Consider the following 14,924-nt stretch of genomic DNA (forward strand, 5'->3'; position numbering starts at 1 on the left):
GCACAGAAGCAGCTCTCAAACTATCTCCTTCTAATAAGAGTTCACCCTGCTTCTGAGTTGGGGTGCTTTAAAAAAATAACCACATTTAAGTTGCTAAAGAAGTTGCTCACTACGAACAGTAAGGCCTCACATATGCTCATGTCTGTCTGGGGAGTCAGTGGGCCAGGGCATACCTGAGCAGGTTCAGCTCCAATAGGGTAAGCCATGACTTGGAGCCACGCACTGAAAGCGAAGCTGTGCCCAGCAGCATTCCTGCCTGTGAGTGGGAATGGTGCTACCCCACCATACACTTTTTGCTTTCTTTTGCTGACATCTACAAAACTGCTCCCAGCTTCGGGCTGTGGCTCTGGTTCTGTTCCGTACCACTTTTACTGTGATGCTGCTCCGCCGAGTGCCAGTTTTGAGTCTAAGATTCCCCAGGGCGAGCAAGAGGGTGAATGGGCCTAGGGGGTTTTTTGTTGCTTACACCAAGAAGAATTATCTAATTAAAAATCATTGGAAACCACATGCATTTGCAGAAATGGCTCTGCTTCAGAGGAATCTCTCGAGGCAAATAAGTAATTCTTCAAGGGTTTATGAAAATAGGCTGTATAGTTATACTCGATGGGATAAAATTACAAGTGTTTTCAATCCTCATACTTCGGGGCATAAGTTGATCCTCAGCTGGGGGCCAGGGAGGAATTTCCTCCCAGAGGATATTATTGTTCTGAGATGTATCTCGTGGGAGATTCACATCCTCCAGAGTACCTGGCATTAGCCACTGGAAAAAAAAAAAAAAAAGAACCGAGCCCGTGCCCTGGTCTCCTCGCAGCACACCTCGGAGCTCGGGCCGCCCCCGCAGTTGCACAAGCCGCCCCGTCCGATGTTGTAAGGGTCCCCGGAGGTCCGGGAAGGGCGCGGGGCGGCCCCGCTCCTTCTGGGAAGCGCCGTGACTCACCCGCCGCGCCGCGCCCTCCCCGGGCGCCCCGCCCCGCCCCTCCCGCGGCCACAGCCAATCACCACCCCCTTATTTGCATGAGCGCCCGGGTGCTTCTGGGATAGCGGCGGGGGAAGCCCCGCGCCCCCTTCTCGCCACCGCCGCGCCCTCTGCTCCGCGCGGGCCGTGTTCGCTTTGGGAACTGCCGAGGGTCTGCGCCTGTGGGAAAACGCTTCTCGCCATTACCGAGCGGTAAAAGCGACAGGGGCGTTCATATAGACTAGGATGCGGCTCTCACGAATTGCCCGGATGACCCTCAGTGGTCTGGGGTGCAGGCTTCAAACCTGTAGCTGTCTAGCGACAGAGTGGTTCAATTCCACCTTTCGGGCGGGGCGGTGCGGGCAGCGCCTGGACAGAGCCGATCCCTTTTGTCCCCGAGACAGACGGCAGTGCCGGGCTCGACCATCCACAGGGACAGCAGGCAGCGCTAGCCGTGCTGTCCCGAAGTGTCACGGCACAGAGGAGCGCATCTCACTCACTTTTGTTCCACCTTATTCATAACCACGGCCCTGGACTGCTGGATTGGCAGTGTGTAACGCCCAGCCGAAGGACAATTCAGATTTTAATTGGATTTTTCTGCTGAACAGATCTTTGTTAAACTGTGTCATATGTCCTAAAAGAACAGAAAAGAAGTAAATAACAGAAGTCATTCTCTAGATCTGCTCCATATTGACGATAACCCATCTCCCACCCACGCTGCAACAAAGATGCTTCACTTCAGCAGTAAGCACGGGTGCTAATAATGTCACCCAGCCCCACGAAAAAGAAAGGTTAGCATCAAGCTAAAAAACATATTCTTCAAGCAGAAGGCATTTATTTTGTGATATCCTGTTGCAACAGCTCTCCAGTCAATGATTTGTGGAGCCTCTGGTTAGGACAAGACCCCAGTCATCCCCACCACAGGGGACAGCGAGGATTGGAAGGGCATTTTCACATTATCTTCTGGCCCCACAGGCAGGAGGGGGGAATCTGCCTGGTGAATTACAGAATACTGAGTGAATTGTCAGATCTCCAGTGTTCCTGGCTGCTTTTTGGGGGCTGCAGTGCCATCCGGAGTTAAGTAGGTAAGCACCCCTGAGGATCTAAGGCGAATGACTGTGCTTCCTTTACATGGAATGAGTCACTCCAGCTGAAGCCCTGGGAGGAGAAGGGAAGGGCACTGGGAGCCCTGAGACCATTGCTGATGGCTGCTACTGCTTCCAAGTCTGCAGACCCCTGAGGCCACTGGGGAGGAGCAGCCTTGATGCCAGCAAGGCATGTTGCTCCAGGAATACACGGTCCTGTTATGGGAAATCTGGGGAGAAAAGCCCCTCTGAAGCTTCCACAGTGCACAACAACTTCTCCGTGGCCTTGCAGATGTGCGTGCACAGCTGGGAGCACCCCTAGTCCCAGATGGCCATCTCCGTGCTCCACACTGCCCTGCCTGCCAGCCAGCCTGCTCTGCCCATAATGAACTTTCTATGTGGAATTTCTCTGCGGCCTCAGAAATTGGTATCTGCTCTGCAGTTTGGCTGGGAGGGTTGTTTTGGGGGTGAGGGGGAGAGTTGGAAAGGCCTTTGCCCAGTAGTGGGCAGCTGAGAATGTTAGTGCTCTATGTCAGTTACCAAGCAGAACATAATGCAGCTCTTTCATGTGGTGTTTATAACTGAACATGCTGTTTTGTGTCAGCCTGTTTTTTTTTTCCTTCCAAGAAGTAGTTTTGGATTAAATTATGACAATTACATTCTTATATTCACACACACTCCCCCCCACCAGCCCCCACCCCTGCCCTGCGTGCACACAAACACAAACGGGAATTATGTGCTCTGAGCGTGATTTGAACTATACAGCCTGGGATCTGTGCCTGGCATTGATTCCACTTTTTTCCCTCCACAACAAAAAAGCCACATCTACTCTGTACTCTTTCATCGCCTTAGGAAAAAGTAGGATGGTCAGATTGCTAGTGTGGGTGATTTGTCCCTCATGGAGCTGGTGGGCATGAGACTTCCAGGCACGAGAGAGAAGCTGGGGAGCCTTGCCTGGGGAGCTTGTGGAAAGCATTGCAGGGACCTGGCTTTGTGAAATCCCCTGTGAATCCCTACTCCGAGCTGCTTACACACCTCCACTCTGGCTCCTGCACCTGGGCAGTGCCTCATCTGGTGGGTAAGGAAGGCCCACGGCAGGAAGTGATCCTGCCTTTTTGGGCTGTGCCCTGCAGGGCTGCACCTCTAGCACGTGGCTGAACTCAGGGAAACACAGGTGTTCATTAGGACAAGGGACATGGCAAGGCTGCTCTTGCAGCCTTTAGCTGATACAGTGGGTGGGACAAGGCCTTAGGAAACAGGGCACCCTATATTTCAGTGCTGTTTTTTCAACCCTGGTTGGAGAACGCCAGTGTGGAGACCAGTGTAGATGATCTGTCTGTAAGAGGGACGTTTTGTACAATGCCATCTATCTCTCATCTGAGTCAGCTTTGTTTGGAGTCACTATTAGTCAGGCAAAGCTTCCAGTGTTTGAACCTGAATGTCACTTTCTTTGCTGACAAAGGGCCAAATTCAGAGGAGCCAAAGCCCTCACCACTGGTTAGAAGGCAATCCATCCAGAGGTTACTCAGAGCCAAAATGCACAAGAGCCTGGCTCCTTAGTCAAACGTAATCTGCCTCCTGTTGTTTTCCCCATGGAGTCACAGCAGGTGAGAAGGATGTGCTGGTGACAGATGGCTGACTCGACTTGCTAAGTGTATGGGTGACTGGGCTGTGACTCAGCAAGTGTTTGGTTACAAGAGGCTGGGAAGCAGGTGCTTTTGCACTGGTAACAGTGGTCCTAGCTGGATCTCCTCCTGGGAGGATTGGGAATGGATTGTCATGTGAAGCCTGTGACTGCCATCTTCCATGGGAGGAAAGCAGGCCCACGTGGCCCATTAGAACAAAAAGTCAGGCTCCTAAATTACTGTTTACACTTGCAATGGATAATGTCTGAGCATGTGTAAACATATGACCTGACTGTGGTGCTTAGATGTTCTACTGGCCTTCAGAAAGGAAACATCCTGGCCTAGAAAAATTACCATCTTGCTCAGAGGAAGTAGGACACGGAATTGCAGTTGAGTCACTAGAGGGGGACAAAGACCTAGCCTGGGTATGCATCCATCTACCACTTCAACATCCATCTACCATCAACCACTACAACTGCACCTGTGGGAAACACCTTGGAGAGGGAGCTGCAGAGATGGCCCTTGTCCTTCTCAGGTACCTTGAAGGTACCCAGTTGCAGGAACAGTTTTCCAGAGGCTGAGCATGCAGGTGAGGACCAGCAAAGGCTTCGTGGAAATGAAGCCACTCCTCTTCCCCCAGAAGCATGATGGCACATGTATGTGCACGAGTAGGTTAGCAGGCTTTATGTTGGCTCTTCCAGCATTTCTCTCTACCTAGAACCAGCTGGTAAGTAGATGGCCTGGGCTTTGAAAGGCTAAATTGCACAGTACAAGACAGTGTCACCTGGGCAGACGACACAGACAATCATGTATGGTTACAGGCACATGCCATTTTTCTCCTTTCTCCTCTTTTATGAATGGAGGAGAGCTGAATTCTCAGGTCTGGATAGGGGCCATGTATTTTTGTTGTCTCTGTGAGTTGAAGCCGTCAGGGAAATATTGGAGGACTTCAGCAGAGTGTACCTGTGTCCATCCCACACATGCACAGAGAGCCCAAGTGGCTGTGGCGAACAACAGGGTGCTGCTTGCAAGTGACATATTGACCTGGAGTGCTCAAAAGCTATCCCACACACTGTCCTGGGGAAATGGAGACCATAATGACTCACACAAATGGATCGTGATATGCAGCCCTCAGCCCAGCCAGGCTATGTGTGGAACCAAGACACTCCCATTTTCTCCCCTCCAGCAGACTTCCCTGACCAAATCCAGGACTGAGCCATTTGGCTCTGACGAGCTGGTCAGAACATGTTTTTCTTTCCTTCTCTTTTCCCCTCCTTCACCCTTTGGAAAATTTTGACATTTCAGCAAAGGGCTGAAAAACCAAACCCTGAATATTTTCCATTGGAAAACGCTGGGGGAAAGGGAGAGGAATAATCCCCAAACTGCCAACAATCAAATCTCTTTTGCTTTTAAGGCTTTTGGGTTTCTGCAAGGGAGGCAGATTTAGAGGTCAGTGAACACTTTTTATGAAAATATCTGTTCTCTCAAAACCAAATTTTTCACTAGAAGTGATCCAACTGGCATAATTTTCATTGGTGATGGTTTGGACACTCTCTACATCTAATTTTGGAAAGGACCTGAAGAAAATTTAATTCATTATATTGCAATATGAGGTATAAATGACACTCCCACAGCACAATTGATACTGAGAATTTGTATTCTCACTGTCATGAGAATGTACTCTGATACTGTTTCTCTTGAAAGAGTGCTGTTCACAGGAACATCTCAAGCAAGTTTGGAACCTGGTCTCTGGAAACACTATGTTCCCAGAGCTCCAGCTGACTTGCCTCAGACCTCAGAGCACATTGAAGAGAACCTACCTTTCACAAGATCACATCAAAGGCTGCAAGGGAAGCAATATGCACTGAAAGGCATGTTACCTGCAACTATCCTTTGAGTAACTGATAGCACAGAACACTTACAGAGTGTTTTGATCTGATGTCTTCAGCTGATTTACATTTCTGTCTGAATTGTAATGTAGACCTGAAATATGTTTCATCTTGGTTTTGCACATTATTCTGCTTTCCTGTAAGTTAAAAATAAAAAAGGGACAGTATTAGCACAACAGAACACACATATTTGTAGGAGATGAATTATGCCCTAAAACCTTCATGAAATGTGGCTAATAGCAGGTTGGAGTTTATAAACAGAAAGACCTTAAAATGGTCACACACTGGTCATAAATAAATTGAGGTTGCAGACTCGCAGAAACTTTCAAAACAACAGCAGAGTGAAGTTCAGGATAATTTCCAAAGAAAAGCAATAGGAATAAAAAGCTCAACTGTTTGAAGACAGATCTTTATCAGCTGTGGGATATCATGACAGCAAAGAAATAGATTCAATCACACAGACAACCTTTTTAATATGTCATGCCTCTTACCCCATTATTTTCCATGCTGAAGCTTCTCAGTTACTATTTACATTCTCTCTGGTATGATTTAGCAATTGCACTGCTGCACTTCATTCTGATTTAGTACATCTCCCTGTCTTCTGTCACACCCAGGTTTTTCTGAACTAACCACCTGTGTTTGAATTCAGACAGCACCAAAAAAGGGGTATATTTGACTTCATCAAATCCCTGGTTTTTATTCTTTTGAGTTTAGGAATACGTCATTGTAATTGTTAAAGCTCATAAAGCAGTGAGTTTAGAAAGATAATGATGCAAAATCTGTTTTAGACCTCACCTTTGTTGGTTGGGGACAACTAAATTGCATGTTGATAAAAGGAACAAGTACTGAATGTCTCTGATAACTTAGTGGCAAGAAAAAAAGAGGACCTGCATTAGTGCTGTACATGTTTTGTCATAATTTTTCAAGATAAGTAAGCAATTTTTCACTTACAGAACCCTACTCTTGAATTAATAGAATCAAAATATCAGGAGTTTTAACCCCTGGCCTTGGAAACACAACTGCATGCAGTAAGCCATGGCAGAATCCTGAGGAAGAGCCATCTGGAGCTGCAGAGCTGTAACTAGCCATTGGAAAGCCATACACACATAGCTGAGATGCAGCTATGAGCTGTCCTTGCTCCCATCAGTACTACAGGGGCAGATCCAGAAACAAGGAGATCCCAAGCAAGAAGATAAAGAGTCAAATGAATCACTCTTTCACTGTGTGAAATGTAATGACTGGGAGAGCAAACAGATTAAGCCAGGGCTTATGACTGTGAACATTCATAGAAACATGTTCCACAAATTCAGCTTTCAGAGAAAAAAATGGATTCTAGCTTCCTTCTGGTAATTTAAAGAGGCAACAATCTGTCCATATGACCTTCAGATTGGGCTAGTACAGGGACTGAATCCTATATTAAAAACTGAAGAATGGCCTTTTGGGGAAGAGCAATGGTCCTCCCCATCCAGGACTGTGGTCCCAACTAGGGCAAGGTCCAAGGAGCACAGACGCACACGGACATTTCCCTCTCCCATCTGTTTTTTCAGCATTCACCTTTGTTGGATTGGGATGTTAGATTACACATTTTGCCTGTTTCTTTTATTGTCATTTTATGGACCTATTGCCTGCAAATTTGTCTAATCCCATTTTGAGCTCACTGATGCTCTCTGCCTTTACAGCCTTCCAAACCAGCGACTTCCAGAAGTTCTCTACCTAATGTGATATAATATCTTTAAATTGTTTTAAACTCATCTCCTAGTGGTTTCATTGAGTGCTCCCTGTTCTGCTGTTGATGGATTTGGCTACCAATGGCTCTGCGTTCATCTCAGACACCCTGATTTAGTGAATCCAGTTGTTAGCCACCAGAAAAAATAGGGGAGCATTGCAATACTGGTCGCTCAGCTCACTTCAGTCCCTGACACTTGCTGACCTTCCCAGAGTGGTTTTGTGCCTGGAGCACTCTGGCTGTTACCAAACTCGGGGGGGGGGGAAAGAATGATAGCAAAGCAAATGGAGTGAAATTTCCTCCCGGGGCTGTACCCCCCCGCAGCTGCTCACCGGTAACGCAACAGGTCCCCTTTGCGGTAAAGAGCTGGATGCTGATGGCCCCGTCCTTCTCCTGGGGCTCTGCAGCTCCGGGCCCAGCAGGGGGCTGCAAAGCAGCAGGCAGGATTTCAGGGAGGGTAGGCTGGCAGCCCTGGCGGGGGTGTCCGGGGCATCTTCCAAAGTGGCTTTAATTAATGAGCACATGTGCAGCGAGGAGAGTTACAGCATCCCACTCAAATTGTTGACTTGGAGCCGCTTCTGGAGACAGCCGTATTCTGCTCATTAGGAAAGAGCTTTTTTGCAATGCCCTTGGATTGGACAGCTCTTGGATTGCACCACGAGATCAAGACCACGTACGGGCTGCCTGCCTTTCGGCTGCCAGCTCCAAGAGGGTTGTTTTTCTTGTCTTCTCATTCTCAAGGAGTGCTCAGCCAGATGGCCTGTTTTCGAATGCACTGTGCGTTGGTTGGATGTGTGTTTGGAGAGTCTGCCAGCTTCATGAGAAGGAAGAAAGAGCAAAAGAAAGGGAAAAAAGCGCCATTTGGTATCTATCTCTGGGACCCAGCCAGAGTTGAGGCTCTGTTTGAAGAAGGGGGGAGTCTTAAGAAGGAAACTCTAGACAAAATTGAAAGCTGGAAAAACTTTCAAGCTTGACAGACTGGGAGACTGAAGTTCTGTACAACATCCATCCACTACCTGGCTCCATTGCAAACGTGTAGCAGACTTCCTCAAAAACAGCAGCAAGAGCAAGCACAAGCACCAAGTATCTGTCTCTCTGCTCTCCCAGCGTACCTCACCTGTGGGCTGGGCTGCGGAGAGGTGACCCAGCCAGCTGCCTACCAGGGCTGGGTAATGCTGCCTGGGCATTTTGGGGATTTTCTCTCTGCTCACCAAATCCAGAAATTATAGCATGCAGCCTGAACGCATCAGCTCAGGAAGAGGAGCTGCAAAGGAGTAGTACAAAATACCAATCACTGTGGCCCAACATCTGAAGAAGCTAGCCTTAGTTAGTAAATTAAGCCAGGCCGATGTAATTTTATTGCACCCCCTGATGTTCATTTCCCAGAAACACCTTCTATTGGTTTGGGGCAGCAAATAAATACAGGCCAAACCAGAACAACGGCTTTTTCCAGCACTCATTGGCCAATAATTTGAACTTGACAAGAAAAATCTGTTGTTGAAGGAAAGGGGGAAGTTTTGAAGTTTGGGTGGATTGTACTTGGCTTTGTTTTCTTAACTAGATGTCATGTTGTGGTAACCACATATTGTTCCAAGCAGCAGGAGGAGGTCTTGCTAAGGCAGAGCTGGAGAAAGCCACATTTGTAGCCATCCCTGCTGGCTGACACACCACTGTTTCTTACAAGCAGGCTTGTCTGCTCGCTTTCTGAAACCATGGCACAAAGAAGATGGCTGCAGGAGCACGTGTGTCTGTGCAGATGGGTGCAAACCTCACTTCTCCGCTGATTGCACCAAATTATTTCCATTGAAATGATCAGAATTCATGGGTCCTGGGTGGGTAGCATGTCCCTGGCAACACTGGCTGGGCTTTGTGTTGCAGACATTCTGCCAACAGCCAGGGCAAAAGGGGCTCTTCTCTCTCCTGCTGTGGGACACATCTCAGGCCAAGCCTGCTGGTGTCTACTGCATGTCAAAGCCTCTGTGGCTTCTCAGGAGTTCCTGGCTGTCACTACTCCAGGTCCAAGAGGTATTTCACAGCAATCACAAGGGCAGCATTTTCAGGCCCCACCATGTAAAGAGAAGGACCCTTCCTCACATGCAGGAAAACATCCTCAGCTGTTGGCAAAGCAATGTCTCTGAGCTAGAGGTTCAGATGCCATCCTGGAAGGGAAAGAGGTTTAGCCGATTCAAGACAGTGATTACATCACACAAGTACATTCTTGCATGGGTAGGAAGGCTGCACAAAGAGATTGCCTCCCTTCCTACTCCAACAGGACTAATTTTGCTGAATAACAAAATAAAAAAAAAATAAAAATAAAAATAAATGAAAAATAAAACAGGCATAAAAAACCCAGGCTGCAGTACCTACATTCACAGTTATGATCATCACAAGAGAATGTATTTTCTGTGCACTGGAAAACAAGGTGCAAAAGTCAAACAGTAAATTCAACCATTCTCTCCAGGGCTTTAGAGGGCTCATTACACCACTCTGGGAATTGCCTGAATGTGACAAATGCTGTGTTATGGAGCTGATAAAGGAATTGCACAGGAGTCATTGGATTGGGCTTTACCCCAGTTAGGCTTGTTGGCTAGTTATTGTACCTCTTGACAAATGGAAATAATGATTGCCACAACATACACATGAGTACTGTTGGAAGGAGGTAGCTCCCAAACAAAGGTCATCAGTGCACTTTGGGTGGGAGATCAGCCAGAAAAAACATCCAGCCATCCGCTCACCCAAGCTGCACTGGCTGTGTCAGACACAAACAGCAGCCTCTGCATTTTTCACATATGGTAGTTTTCCCCTGCTTTATTTCATTGCTCTAGTGCTGCCTGACTCTTGGACATGTGCATCTCCAGCACAATGCCCAACATGGCACGAGTTGACAGGCCAGTCTGAAAAAGCAATTCCCTGTAAGTTATCTGGCCTAAGGTACCATTACATACCTAGCATTGTTCAAGGAGGGGAAACTAGAAGAATTGCCCAGACATGGGATTTTGGAAATTTGTCTACTGTACAGAGAGGCGAGGCCTTTTGGCACCAGTCCTGCTGCTCTGCCTTTTTTAGCCACTCAGTACCTGGATGGGAGATCTCAAACAGAGGAACCAGAGGTTCAGAAAGTCTCCTCTCCAGCCAGGGATAGATCAGTACACGCTTCAGCATGGCATAAGTAACACTGCACTGTCCCATTATGAACAAGAGTCTTGAGTGTGGCTGCACTTGAGTTCAGCAGCACCCACTGAGGTACTGCAGAGGATGGCTCTAATTCTGCATCTGAGCAGCTCATTTAGGCAACATCCTCCTTCAATAACTCGAGGTTTTCACAGAAAGTGAACTCCCCAACACAATTAATAAGTGGCCACATTTCCCCTTCCTCCATGCATAGCCTCACTCTGCACCCAGAAGCTCTCAAATCATAATCTTAATTTCATTAAGAAAAGCATATTTCTAGCAAGAAGAGATGATGATGATGAGCACACACAGCTTCCATTTCTCAGCTGTGGGGAAAAACTCCCTGTGCTACACCTCCAAACAATAGGAGATGAGGACAGAGCTGAACATCAGCAGCAAGGATGTGATGATTGCAGCTGAAGATGTGGTTTAAAGCCTAAATGTACACAGACTGGACAGTGGCTGAGATCCATGCTGCTTAGGCTGACAAGCCTACACAGGCTTGGAGTACATCATACATGGAGTCATTCCCATTCTCATGGAGTGTCTCACTCACATCCATTCTCTCTGTCCATGAGCTTCCCATGGTTTTATTGGTGGTCCATATCCTCTGTAGACCATATGTTTGACATTACTGGGGAATGCAGAGGTTAAAAAGATTGGAACTGCTTTTGGAGTTATGGGAAGGAAAAACTTTAGAGGATGACTTATGGTTAGAAGTAGCTCATCATTCAAATGCAGAGACCCACTTGACTCATAGCTGGAGCTGGATGTAAGGGCAAGGATGGTTGCTTTAAAAATTATCAGTCAAGGTAAAACAGAAAACCATAAAGTGCAAAACAACAGAGCACATGTTTAAGAAGTTGAATTCTAAGGCACAAATTAAATTCACTACCACACTAACTAACTTTTAAACTATGACTACACAGTAGTTCACAAGCCTGTTTTCAAAAAGGGACTGCACATGCACACACATACAGGTAAATATAATATATGCAGCTCTTATTCATATGTGATTTCTTGGCAGGCATCTTACCATGAATTTAGCAAGGCTTTGGGCTGTCTACCACACCTTCTTGCACTCAAGTTTGGATGTTGTAGTCTGGGTGGGTGGACTAATAGACAGTAAAAAAATGGTTTTGATGGTCAGATTCGGAGAGGAAGAAATAGATGCCATGCCCTGCTTGGAGGCTAGTAACAAGATGGGTACTGTAGGGGTCTGTCATGGTCTGTCCTGTTTAAACATCTTAAGCAGTTATCTAGATGAGATGATGGAGTGCTTGCTCATCAAGCTTGGTGACAACATCAAAGTATTAGAGGGCAGTTGATACACTTGAGTGCAGAGCTGTCATTCAGAGGGCCCTGGACAGGCTGGAGGAACGAGCTGAGAGGCACCTTATGAAATTCAACAAGTATAAATGCAAAATCCTGCTCTTGGGAAGGAAGAGCCCCTGCAGCAGAAGAGGCTAGGATTGACAGGGAGAGGAGCAGCTCTCCAGAAAAGGATCTGGGTATCCAGGCAGAGAGCAGACTGGGCGTAAGCCAGGAGTGTGCCTTGTCAGCAAAAGAAGCCAAAGGCTGAACACCCAGGAGGGTGACAGATGTGTTTATCTAACTTCCCTAGGTACTCGGATGGCACTGGAGTACCAGACCCAGTTTTGGATCCCCAATGCAAGAAAAACATGGACACACTGCAGCAAGTTCAGCAGACACCACCAATAGGTTTGAGGGCAAGAGCCTTTTGGGAAAGGCTGAGGGAACTGGGCTTGCTTGGCCTCCGAGGAGATGGCTTTGTAGGAGACAACCAGCAGCCTGACAGATTCTACAAGGGAATTATCAAGAAGATGGAGCCGGGTTTTTCACCACAGGGTGTGATGGGAGGATGAGAAACAATGGACCTTAACTAAAATGGAAGATGTTTAGGCTGGCTTTAAGAAAAGGCATTTTCACCATGAGAATAGCCAAATACTGCCCAAAGAGCTTGTGCAGCCACCATCCTTGAAGGCTTTCAGTACCCAAATGTTGAAAGCCCCATCCAACTTATCCTCATCCTTTATTTGATCTTCTCCTTCTTTGAACCAGAGGTTAATCTAAAGACCTCCCAAAGTCCCTTCCAACCAGAGCAACCTGAGTACTTGTAAAGTTTTGTAAGGTATTTGGGAGCCTGAGAATTATCCACTTGAGGAGCAAACACAACACTATGTGACCTGATTGGCCAATCACTCTGCAAGCAGAAACTACACAAACAAAAGCCACAGTGAATTTCCAAACTACTCAAACAAAAGTCACAGAATTTGCAAAAAGCTTTGTTTGCATAAAACTATTGACTGAAAATTTTAGACCAACAAATAGTTGAGCAAAAGTCTGTTCTTCACAGCCTGAGAAGAAATGCAATTTCAGTGAATTTATGATGCAGTTAAACATCAGTTCTCCTTAATGCCCAGTAACCAGTTGGGAGATTGAAAATTGTTTTCTCTTTGAGGGCTGTCTTCTCATGAAAAAGAATGAGAATGCCAAATGCCAAATACCAAAGCAGCTAGAAATATTTCTTAGATTATTACTATGGCATCTTCCAACAGAAAACTCAGATTGCTTCACTGCTGTTAATTAAGCCTAGAAACACTTATGCCAGGAAGTTTGATATCACCATCCCTTTTCAGAGATGGGGGGAAACAAGATATTCATTCAGGGCTATTCAGTGAATGAGGGGCCGAACCAGAAATAAAACCTGGGAATCCTGGCTCAGACTCTCCTCTTGTAATCTCTAAACAAAGCTTCTTTCCTGTAAAATTCCATCTAAGCTCTTCATAGAATAATTAGAGCCAATTTATTTCTTCACTCGTTAACAATGAAATCTGACAGGCTTTGTACTCAGGATGCTAAAGCTCAGTTAGGGGAGCAAGGCTCTTCTCCATGAGGGGAGGCCTGGAATGTCAGTCTTTAGGTGGCTTAGTAGAGGCATACTTCCAGCTGCCAGGTACTTGAACTACTGCCTAAATCCATGCTACAAAGCTTTAGGGAAGAACTGGAATGTAAATGTTATCTACCATAAATGTTAGGGAAGGATTAGACAAATAGCAGCTGTTTTTGCAATGATAAAACTTTGCCCTCAGTGGCACTTAAGAAGTGTGAAAGAACATTTATGTGTCATGGTATTAGGTAGGTTTCTCTTTTCCTTTGGTTTCATTTGCCTATTTTTGGTTTTGATTTTTTGTTTCATTTGCCTAAGTGAGCAGACTGAAAAAGCTCTGAGACACAGAAAGATTCTTGGCAGTACTTCAGATGTGCCCCTCAATTCTACCATATTCAGTTCCATCAGATCTGGAGGATGAAAAGTTCCTCAGGGCTTACAGCTCACTTTCAGCTCACTAGGAGTGACTTGCATTACCTTGAGATGTGCAGTAAGGTCATGAGTCATGGACTTCTCCACCTCCCCTACCCAGGGCAAGTGGCTCACCATCCTCTCTGTCATCACTCTCAAGGTTTCCTCAGAGGTCAAGAAACTGACACATGAAGAACTACAGAAGTGCTGACCATCCAATATTTTGAAACCCTGAAGGTTGCTCAGCACCTCTTAACCACAGGCCACTACATTTGAAGCTGGAGAATCCCATAGTGGGGGTATATTTAAGCATGTGCCCTACTTGCTCAGCATCACACGAAGGAGGCTCTGGTAGAAGAGGGCAGACTCAAGACTTCCACATTAAAAAGCCTGTACTTTTGCTGCTTTGATGTATTTTCCTCCTGCAAAGCAAAACAAGAAACACTACTCTCACACAGCTTCATAGGAAATTCTGCAGGCCCTCTGCCTTGGTCTGTTTGGCTTTTGGCAGAGTAGAGTTGAGGACACTGATCCTAAAGCCCAGAGACCAGAAGAGGTGAGGGAGGAACCATCTTTTACAAGAAGTCGTTGTAGAGTGTGGAAGCTCATCTTCCCTGTTCATTCTATGTCATCTGCCCCATCTCTCCCAAGGCTCCAAGCTCAGGTCCAGTGGGTGGCATGTTGGAATGGACTCTGACCATCTGGAAACAGTTTGCTATTTGCTGTCCCCTTGTTCCAAGCTTAATTTGTGGCTACACTTGGTTAGCAAATGGCTTCTGCTTTGGCCCCAGACATCTGCTATGGCTCTTCCCTTTCCCTCTTAGGCATTTTCAGTCACCAGGACAGGGTGCCTCACCTCCTGTAATGGAAAACATTGACAGGAAAGCCTATTGTATTAACATCTGGGGACAAGTCACCCAGGCTCCCTTGGTCCAGCCTTATCTTGGTGACTTATGAAGCAGAAGTTCATACACACCTCTTCCTACAGGGATGAAAAGGTTCCAGCCAAGGTCTAGGGAGTGTGAGGAGGGTAAAAGCAAGGAACAGAGAGAAGAAAATATCAGAGAAGAGCCCTGATGTCTATCAAAGCAAAACTAAAAGGTCTGGGGAGCAAAGGAGGTTGATTTTGACTTTGGCTTTGGCTTTGGCTA

General features: G+C 46.6%; 1 non-coding gene across 1 annotated transcript; it reads left to right on the forward strand.

The window, feature by feature from the left end:
- Nucleotides 1-1,219: 1,219 nt before the first annotated feature.
- Nucleotides 1,220-1,306, forward strand: TRNASTOP-UCA (transfer RNA opal suppressor (anticodon UCA)). The gene has a single exon. It is a non-coding gene; the product is annotated as a tRNA-Sec (tRNA).
- Nucleotides 1,307-14,924: the final 13,618 nt, after the last annotated feature.

The sequence above is a fragment of the Cinclus cinclus genome, chromosome 3, assembly GCF_963662255.1.
Source record: "Cinclus cinclus chromosome 3, bCinCin1.1, whole genome shotgun sequence".
Classification (NCBI taxonomy): domain Eukaryota; kingdom Metazoa; phylum Chordata; class Aves; order Passeriformes; family Cinclidae; genus Cinclus; species Cinclus cinclus.